General features: G+C 47.6%; 1 long non-coding RNA gene across 1 annotated transcript; it reads left to right on the top strand.

The window, feature by feature from the left end:
- Positions 1–495: 495 nt before the first annotated feature.
- On the top strand, positions 496–3,209 carry LOC125533869. The gene is made up of 4 exons (XR_007294377.1): positions 496–773; positions 870–1,012; positions 1,091–1,373; positions 2,396–3,209. It is a non-coding gene; the product is annotated as an uncharacterized LOC125533869 (long non-coding RNA).
- Positions 3,210–10,146: the final 6,937 nt, after the last annotated feature.

Raw genomic sequence — 10,146 nt, 5'->3', positions numbered from 1 at the left:
AGTCCTGATAAGATCTGGTGCCTTAGTACGTATAGATATATTCACATCCAATACACGGATCTACCTTTACCTCAAGAAAAACTATCTATTAATCCACATGAACTGTTATCCATGTTATACTTCGCTCAGACAAGTCATCATGGCAATCTCAGTGTTGGAAATATCAATTAGAGGAAATAATAAAATGTTTTTTATATCAATAACAAAATGTTAGTATTATGTTATCCCCAACGGAGTAATGCTACATTTACAAAAGATTACTTTTTTTCAAACAAGCTGATGCAAGTGAATAATTATGATTGGTAATAACTAATAAGGAAAGAGTAAGGGAATGGAGGAGCCCACCCCAGTTAGATTCAGAGAAAGAGAGGATTAGTTTGGAGAGTTTAAGTAAAATATTTATAGATTTTTTAGGTCTAGCATTATTTGGTGTCCGATCCTCCTGATTTCTCTCGCTTCCACCTCGCCCCTCCCGATCTGCGGTTGGTCCAGGACACCAACAGCTCGCCAGTTTGTTTCCGTTGGGGAAAGATGTTGTGGAGGCTGAGGGTGTGTGGTGCGCCCCCGTACTCGACCATCCACGGCGAGCGCCGCCCAGGGAGCTACAGTACCGCTGCGCGCCGCCCTCACAGGTGATCCCGTCCACGAGCACCCACCCCTCCTCTGAAATCGGCACCCAGCGGCCGAGCCACGAGCAGACGAGGAGGTGGACTGACGCGGTTGCCGATGTGCTCTTCGTGTCGTTCAACTAGGCGCGCCTCCTCGGCAGACCGGTGAGGAAGCTTCGCCACCCCTTTCTTGCTAAGTGCCGGACGCCGGTCGCCCGGCTAACTCCGTCCTTGCTGTCTCTGTCATGGAGGTGCACGCAGACCATGGCGGTGGCCATGCACGTGACGGTGGCGGGCGGGCACGTACGACTACCGCCGAGTGTCTTCATATGCACTCATGACAGCTGCAGTAGGAGGGCGGACGGCCTGAGCAGCCAGACGGCGCTGCACGCTCCGCCGCCATTGTAATTCTACCTTCATCATGTTGCCTTGAACGTGTTTGCTGAAATGTTTCCCCCCCTCAATTTTCTGTTTCCTCTCAGGAACATACATGGCCGCGTGTGGCCTTCGCTGCCGCCAGCCTGCTCGTGTTGAGTCCATGCCATAAACCTCCTGTCTTCACCCCACCGAGGTCGGCACTTGTACTGCACACAGGCGGCGTCTCGTAGGTACGCACGCAACCTCTGTTTCTCTATGCGATGGTCTGCGGTGGTGGATGTTGGCGATGGTGTGGTGTCCCCAGTGAGATACTGTTGGCGGCCTACTCTACTCTCCTGAGAAGATACTCGATGGAGGACTGCAGCAGCAAATGAACAAAGTCGACCGGTAATGTATATTTCATCTAAGTCATGTATCTACCAGGTTTTAAATTCTTGTGTGTTCACAATAGTTGCTATCTTGCCTTGCACTTGACTTAATCATACGAGGTTGCATATTCTTTTAAGTTTTTATTCCATTATTTGGATGCATTATGATTTGAATCCAATATACGTTGTAGATTTTGTTTTGTCCATTAAGACTGAAAAAACACCCATATGGACGATCTCTACATATTTTAGTCTGGCAGGACAGTATGGGAGAGTAATCACAAACAAGTTGTCATTGCGAAGGTTGATATTTTGAGATGTTTAGGTTCTCTTTCGTTGGAAATCACATCAAGATAAATATCAGTGTATATTATCTTCAGTTTGATGTGTATAGATTGCTGCTTCCCGCTGATTATCAATAAACGAACATCTAATTTAGAGACAGATTTGGACCTTCCTCTGGCCTGATGGTGAACTACACCAAGAGTGTTGCTGCCGTGCTAAATGGCGCCGCCGCTACGGCATCTGCTGCACCATCTCGCTAAAGCTTGGGCCGAGTGTGGCATCCTGCTTTCTTCTACCCCATCGCGTGCAAAAGTAACAACAACCATAGCTGTCCCATAACCATACCCTTTACCGCCCCATCAACTCACTGGTTGTGTCCCTCTTCACCAGACCAACGTCGATGAGTAGGTGTTTATGTTGTGGCCCATGCAGCACATGAAAGTCAACGTCACACTTACCCTACATTGTTACAACTGGGAGCTGGGGAGACTTTGGTCCCGTAAAATCTAGCAACGACAGGGCTCCGACGAGCTAGCGACGGCAATGTAGGTGCTCCCAAACTTTTGGTTGTAATGGTTTTTTTTGGATTTTCAATGTTGCATATGTTGTGTTTAAAAAGTTGCGAGTTCGTGTACGTTTGATTGCAAGACACCTGTAACATGTCACAATGATTTTGGCGGCATCTGCTGCATTTTTTGTGTTTATGTTGAAATTTTTTATTTCACATTTTTTTAACTTGATTTCATATTGTTGCAGATTTTGGCTTCTATGCGGAAAATGTCGGGGTGATTTCTTTTACTTATTTGTTGCAACCAATGGAGATCTATTGCATATAATATTTCTGCATGGATGTGTCTGAGATGTCGCAACTTTTTTCATACACAAGAAGAATGTTGCAACGTTGCTGCATACGTAGAAATAAAATATTGCAGATGGATCTTTGCTCTCATAGCGATGAATGTACACACACGAGAAGCAACATTTTAAGTTGAATTGGAGGGTGGGGAGCAGCCGATCAGGCACACCCCCTGCCTGACCGACGCTTAGCGTCTCCCTCATAAGTGTTAACCTCCTTGATATCCCATCTTAGGAATTTTATGAGATACAGTAAGTTAAATGCAATCCCACGGTTTGTTACATTACCGTTTCAACCAATGCTGCCTCCACAAATCACGAACAGGCATTTTCCACCTCCTGCTGCAAAGAAAAAGTCGGAAAAGAAGATTAAGGGTTCGATAGAGGCGACAACTTCAAAAGAAGAGGTGTTCAGCTACTGTAAAGAAGACAGCTTCAAAAGAAGAGTCTTTCACCCCAGAAAGCACGTTGACAAGTTCAAAGTCAAGTGGAAACCACAAAGAGGCGTTCAGCCTAGAACAGGGTCCACTCGTCAATGACTTGATCGCTGCATTTGTTTCGTCGTGTACCCCGGCTCGATCGGGTGTTGACGCATGGCGCCGTGCAAGTTGTAAACTTATTAAGTATGACGACGTGGTGCTGCTCATTAGCCAGCTAATGTGAGAACTAATGAATTACCACTTTCATAATTAAGTACTCATTCAATGTTGATTGTTAATTTGTTTTATTTAAGATGGCTAACCGCTCATGCCGAGAGGTTTAATTACTTGTTCAATGTCAATGCGTACTAATGATGTGTTGTACTCCTACATATAGGCATGGAACCGCACCTAGCGTTAAAACATACTCATCGTGGAACCGCATTAGCTTCTTGCATGTCGAGGGCGAGAACAATGGCGGCAATGCGGTGGTTGCCATTTCTCTGCCTCGCCGTTGCTGCCGCTGGCAGCATGCTACAGCAAGCTCGTGCCCAGGCTGACAGGAAAGGTATGCTCAATACTTGTAGTTGGTTTCGCATGCGCGTGCAAGATACAATTTTATAGTCTCATCGAGAAATTGCCTGTTCTCTATCATTGTTGCAGGCCTGGTCTGTGTTTTACAGGAACATTTCATTCTTGCTTTTTCTCGTGGAAAACATTAATCTGTTTCTTTCTTGTCAAGGTTCCTTTTTGAGGGTATATGCTAGATTTTCTTGACATATGTTTTGGGTATTTGCTTTCTCTATTATTATTTTGAAAAAACTCTATCTATGTATGACCCACACATGAGAGATTTTAATGTGTACTTCTGCATCGCACTGTAGGTTTTGTAAACATAGACTGCGGCCACCCAGGGGAGACGTACGTAGAAACCGACACCATAGCCAAGCTGCAGTTCGCCCCGGATGCCGGTTTCATAGACAGCGGCTCGAACCATGACATCTCCGTCGAGTACATGAGCAGCCGGGCTCCCAAGTTTATGCAGAACGTGCGCAGCTTCCCCGATGGTAAGCGCAACTGCTACAAGATTCGGTCCCTGGTGCGCGGGCTCAAGTACATCATCCGAGCGTGGTTCTTGTACGGCAACTACGACGGCCTTAACACATCGCCCATGTTTGACCTCTACATCGGCGCAAACTTTTGGACGACGGTGAACATGTCAGGGGGGCCATCGGACACTTATTTAACTGTAGAGGCCATGGTGGTCGTGCCGGACGACTACGTGCATGTCTGCCTGGTGAACACCGGCGATGGGACGCCGTTCATCTCGGCCCTGGAGCTGAGGCCGCTTAAGAGCATGCTCTATCCACAGGTGAGCCCGAAGCAGGGCCTGAACCTGCACCGCAGGTTAGACCTCGGCACGGGGAGTAAAACGCGCGTAATAAGGTGAGTGTGTGGGTCGTGTTTGGTGTAGCTTCTCCTTCGCTGACGTTGAGTACTAACCACATAGACAATCTATGGATGGATCAGGTACCCTGATGACCCACATGACCGAATATGGAGACCAGTGGATACCACCGCAGAATACCCCAGCATCACAACGTTTAGAAGGGTGCAGAACCCAAACGATGACCTTTTCCAGGTGCCGACGGAGGTGATGGAGACAGCGATGACTGCCCGGAACGCCTCCGCGCTCATAGAGATCACCATGCACCCTCAGCCTCAGCGCAACAACCCGTCGCCCGGGTACATTGCTGTCCTGCACATCGCGGAGCTAGGCATTCTCAGAGGCAACGCCGTGCGCCAGTTCTACGTCAACGTCAACGGCAAGCGATGGTACCCAGATGCTCTCACACCGAAATACCTCTCCAGTGGTGCCATCTACGGTGCCATTGTTCCCGATCAACAAGGCACCATCACCATTTCCATCGAAGCCACTGCCGGCTCGACACTGCCGCCGATTGTCAATGCTTTCGAGAGTTTCTCCGTCATGCCCACCACTAAAGTCGACACCGAGTCCGAGGAGGGTACGCCCTCGCCCACTCCCACCACTAATGCCGGGTCCAAGGATGGTAACTTCGGCTCCAACAAGTCCGAGGATGGTATGCTCACTGCACGCATATATCTGATCCAAAATACATACTCCTATACTCGGTATAGATCATGATAATTTTCTCTGTAAAATTGGTCAAAGTTTGTGAAGCTTGACTTAGGAAAAAAAACAATATGCATTATTTACAGTACTCTGAAAATGCTTGTTCCACTTATGGAGCAACATTTTAATAGTCTCGTACACGGTATCCAACATGCAACTTTGATTGATATTTTTCTACTACCAAACACGTATGTTAACATTTTCGAACAACATATGTTTTGAAACTATTTGTGACTGAAAATATAGTTACACGAATATCTATCTAATAAATCTAAATCATTTTAAAAGAGTTAAATTTGATTATGATTACCGTGTTTTCTAAAACATCATGTACTTTTGGGAAGGGGTAATAGGTTATAACACATTGTTCATCGTTTTCAGACGTTTGCATCGGTGGCAGTTCATGCAAGAAGAGTAATAAGCTTGTCCTCTACATAGCCGTCCCTATAGCCGGGCTTGTGGTGATAGGATCGGCGGCACTACTAATCTTTTGCTTGCTAAGACGGAAGAAGCAAGGTGAGCACAACAATCTGTTTCGTTCCATTTCTGCTTATGTGAATGCTAATGCTAGCTTTGCTGCTCATCGCCTGTGCAGGATCAAGATGAACAACTCTGTAAAACTGCAAAGTCAAATGAGCAGCACTACGGTTGGGATGAGAAGGATTTCAAGAGGATTCCAACAATGACCGCCTGTCCTAGCTACTGTACGACGAACACTTATTCGTTCCAAGTGATACTGTCATTTCTTCGCCTTTGTACTGATGTGTGTTGTTGAGTATTTCAAGTATTGTAAGTTTTCTAAGGAAATACGTACCTCTCCTCCAACCAGGTTATTGAAGAATTTTAAGTGCAAAATGTACAGTCATTCATACTTTTAAACCGTGTTGTTTAAATATTGAGATGTTTATTTTCTTTACTTGTCTAAAATTTTCACTTGTCTATGCATGAAACCCATTGCAGCAGGTAGCAAGTTAGATTTTCTATGGCATTGGTGCCTCAGGTAGCATCGGGCCATGTCTCATAGCATGAAAAGAAACAAGCAAAATATTATTTCCTGGCTGTATTAGTCTATTAATATTTAGCCATATTAATGTCCCCAAAAACAATGTGTAATGTCTCCTTTTGATTTTGAGAGAGGTAGTACACATTGCAATATTAATCTTTGCTAAAGTAGACATGATGTGGAGTGTCAATCTTTGGCACCCAGTTGGTGCCACACATAGCTCATGCTCAGTGGCATTCCAATTGCGTTGCGCTCCGTGAAACCAATGAAAGTCAATTATTGTGTTGGCTGCTTAAGAAAATGGTAACCCTGCAGGGGACTACACGAAAATGCTTTATTGTGTAATCTGTGACGGAAACGACCTTGGCCCAACACTATTGGGTGGTCTTTTTTTCAAAAGGACAATATATACATTAATATTAAGTTGGTATCATGTACCTCCGGTCTATGCAAACATAATGTCAAGAGTTGGTCAAAATATTGAGGATGCACATAGTTAAATTATTACAAAGAAAAAACATGACCTCCAAAGTCACGATGAAGCTATTAACGACATGCAACAACAAAAACTCAAAACACCCATACTATGAGAAATGCTCTTCAAAAGTGAAGCTTCCATGAAGGGAACAATGCACGAGCGTCGTCGTCATCAGAACCAACCAGTAAGACATGATCATGAGTTTTCCCTCTAAAGAGCAAGTTTGTGTAATCTCCATGAAATTCCATCACCAATGGAACATTGCACAGCCATTGCCATTGGTGGGGATCAAAACTGGAGTTTTCACCATGGAGCTCAAGAGTGGTACTCAATGAATATGACCAAACCGAGTCATCTTGTGTTGTCGTGCCCACATGCTGAGCTAGCACACCATATCTCACAACCTTGACACGCTGAACACGAACCGAACACCCACACCACTAGTAGAAAAAAACCCTTTAGTCTCGGTTCCCAACCTCCTTTAGTCGGTTTTCCCAACCGGGACTATGGATTCGGGACTATAAAGGCATGATCCTTTATTCTCGGTTGTCACAACTGGGAGTAAAAGGCTAAACTGGAGTTTTCACCATGGAGCTCAAGAGTGGTACTCAATGAATATGACCAAACCGAGTCATCTTGTGTTGTCGTACCCACATGCTGAGCTAGCACGCCATATCTCACAACCTTGACACGCGGAACACGAACCGAACACCCACACCACTAGTAGAAAAAAACCTTTAGCCCCGGTTCCCAACCCCCTTTAGTTCCAGTTTTCCCAACCGAGACTATGGATTCAGGACTAAAGGCATGATCCTTTAGTCCCGGTTGTCACAATCGGGGCTGAAAGGCTAAAATAAATAATGCCTCCCACTAGTGCAGAACTAGGCAATAGCACCGGTTCGTAAGGCCCTTTAGTGTCGGTTCGGTAACCGGCACTAAAGTGTGGGCACTAAAGGCCCCCCCCTTTAGTACCGGTTCAGCACGAACCGGTGCTAAAGGGCAACCACGTGGCACGAGGCGCGCCATGGTCTGGGGGACCTTTAGTCCCGGTTGGTAAGGATTTTTTTATTTTTATTTTTGAAATAAAGCAAAAACAGCCCGCCTACTGGGCCGACACGGCCTGCATATGACTAGAAACCCAATCTCGAGTTGGGCCAGGATGCTGGCCCGTACGGCCCAGTAGGCCCCATAGGGAAGAAGACTTGCAATAGGCCCACAAAGGCCTGCTTAGAGAGGAGCTCGACACGGTAGCCGCGGAGGGGCTTATAAACCGGTGCGAGCTCCTCTCAACTAGCGAGGTGGGACTAAACATTGTGCACTGCGGGTGGCAGCGCACCACCTTTGGTACCGGTTGGTGGGGGGGGGGGTCTTTAGTACCGGTTGGAGCCACCAACCCGTACTAAAGGCCACCACCTTTAGTACCGGTTGGTGGCTCCAACCGGTACTAAAGACCCCCCCCCTTTAGTACCGGTTGGAGCCACCAACCCGTACTAAAGGCCACCACCTTTTTAGTACCGGTTCGTGGCACGAACCGGTACTAAAGGTTCGCCACGAACCGGTACTAATGAGCGCCGCCCGCCTGGCCGTTGGAACCGGCACTAATGGTCACATTAGTGCCGGTTCAATTACAAACCGGGACTAATGAGTTTCCCATTAGACCCTTTTTCTACTAGTGTCCCACCAATGCATTGCATGGGATTCAAACTCAAGACCTCATGTATTGCCTTGCATGCAGCTTACCATTCCACCTACACAGCACATGTGACTTTGGATGGAATGCTTTCCTTTTGAACTAGCCTATGGAGGACCTTTAGTCTGGGTTGGTAATACCAACCGGGACTAAAGGTAGACCCTTTAGTCTGGGTTAGTGTTATCAACCGGGACTAAAGGGTCAAGGACTTTAGTCCCGGTTGGTAACACCAACCGGGACTAAATATAGGACATTTGTCCGGGTTGGTGTTATGAATCAGGACTAAATAAAGGTCCTCTGACGCCCATGAAACTTGGAACCGGGACTAATGCTCATATTACTCCCAGTTCCAACTCTAGCCGAGACTAATGTGATGAACGAGGTCCTTTTTCTACTAGTGACACCTTGTTATGCGCCTTCCGAGATGTAACACCCCGGATGTAACCTACCTTATTTGTATTCCAACTCTTGCCGTTTCCGGCACTAAGTTATTTTATTTCCTCGTTGTCGGGTTTTTGTCTCCGTGTGTTTTGTCTTTGTCATGCATCTCATATCATGTCATCATGTGCATTGCATTTGCATACATGTTCGTCTCATGCATCCGAGCATTTTCCCCGTTGTCCGTTTTGCATTCCGGGGCTCCTATGTCCTCCGGTGGTCCTTTCTACCTATTTTCGTGTGTGGGGGTTAAACGTTTTCGGATTGGACAGATACTTGTCATGCGGCATTGGTTTACTACTGGTAGACCGCCTGTCAAGTTTTGTACCATTTGGACTTCGTTTGATACTCCAACGGTCAACTGAGGGACCGAAAAGGCCTCGTGTGTGTTGCAGCCCAACACCCCTCCAAAGTGGCCCAAAACCCACCTAAACCTCTTCCATCGTCTAGAGCGTTCGATCATGATCGCGTGGCCGCAAACCGCACCTCATTTGGAGCTTCTAACTCCCTCTGCCTCTATAAATAGACCCCATTTCCAATTCCCGGATCTTCTTTCCCTAACCCTAGAAAAAACCCTCGCGCCGCCACCGGACATGTCCGTCCCTGGATGGACACGTCGCGCCACCGCGCCCAGCCATTAGCCGTGCGCCACGTGTCCTCCCGCCGAACCGCCGCCGCCCGAGGCTCGCGAAGCCCGCTCGGGGCCCCCGCGAGCCCATCGCCCGCCGCCGCCGATCCTCGCCCGCGTCCGTGCCGCTTCCTCCGCGCCTCCGCCGCCCATCCGCCGCGCCGACGCGCCGCCAGCGAGCCTCGCCACCACCGGACGCCGCTCCGCTCGGCTCCTCCCGCCTCGACGCCGGCCTCCATCGCAGCCCCCGACGACTACCTCCTCCGCCGCGCCGGATCTGGACCTCCCCGCCTCTCCTTCGACTCCGGGAGCCAAGTCCGGTGACGCCCCGCTTCCCTCCGGCGGCTACAGTACACTCCGGTGATCTCCTCGGTTCACGTGCAACCGGATCTGGATCTGGACGAGACGGTTGACTTTCCCCCGAAACCCTAATCCCCGATAATTTTTGGCATACTTTCGCGCATCATAACTCCCTCATCGTAGCTCCGATTCGTGCGTGTAGCATATCAAAATGTTCGTCTCGACGAGTACATCATTTCATCTCATTGCATCATTTTCATTTGAGCTCATCTTGATGCCCGTAATGCTGTTGGAAGAGGGCTATGTGATGATTATGTCAGATCTGTTTCAGCAAATGCCCTTTTGTCATTTTTGCCATGATTAATGTGTGCATGCTATGATCCTGAGCTCTACATGTGTTTTGAAAAATGCCATGCCATATTTACGGGGGTGTATGCCATGTATTTTTGTGATCTTTGTGGTGACTAGCACAAGCATGCAAAGTAGCTTACTCAATGATGCTGATTTCAGGGACTTAGAAGTTCACTAAGTCCTTGCCCTG

This window comes from Triticum urartu, chromosome 2, assembly GCF_003073215.2.
Source record: "Triticum urartu cultivar G1812 chromosome 2, Tu2.1, whole genome shotgun sequence".
In the NCBI taxonomy this organism is placed as follows: Eukaryota; Viridiplantae; Streptophyta; class Magnoliopsida; order Poales; family Poaceae; genus Triticum; species Triticum urartu.
The sequence above is the reverse complement of the archived record's forward strand: the minus strand, read 5'-3'. Positions and strand labels throughout refer to the sequence as shown.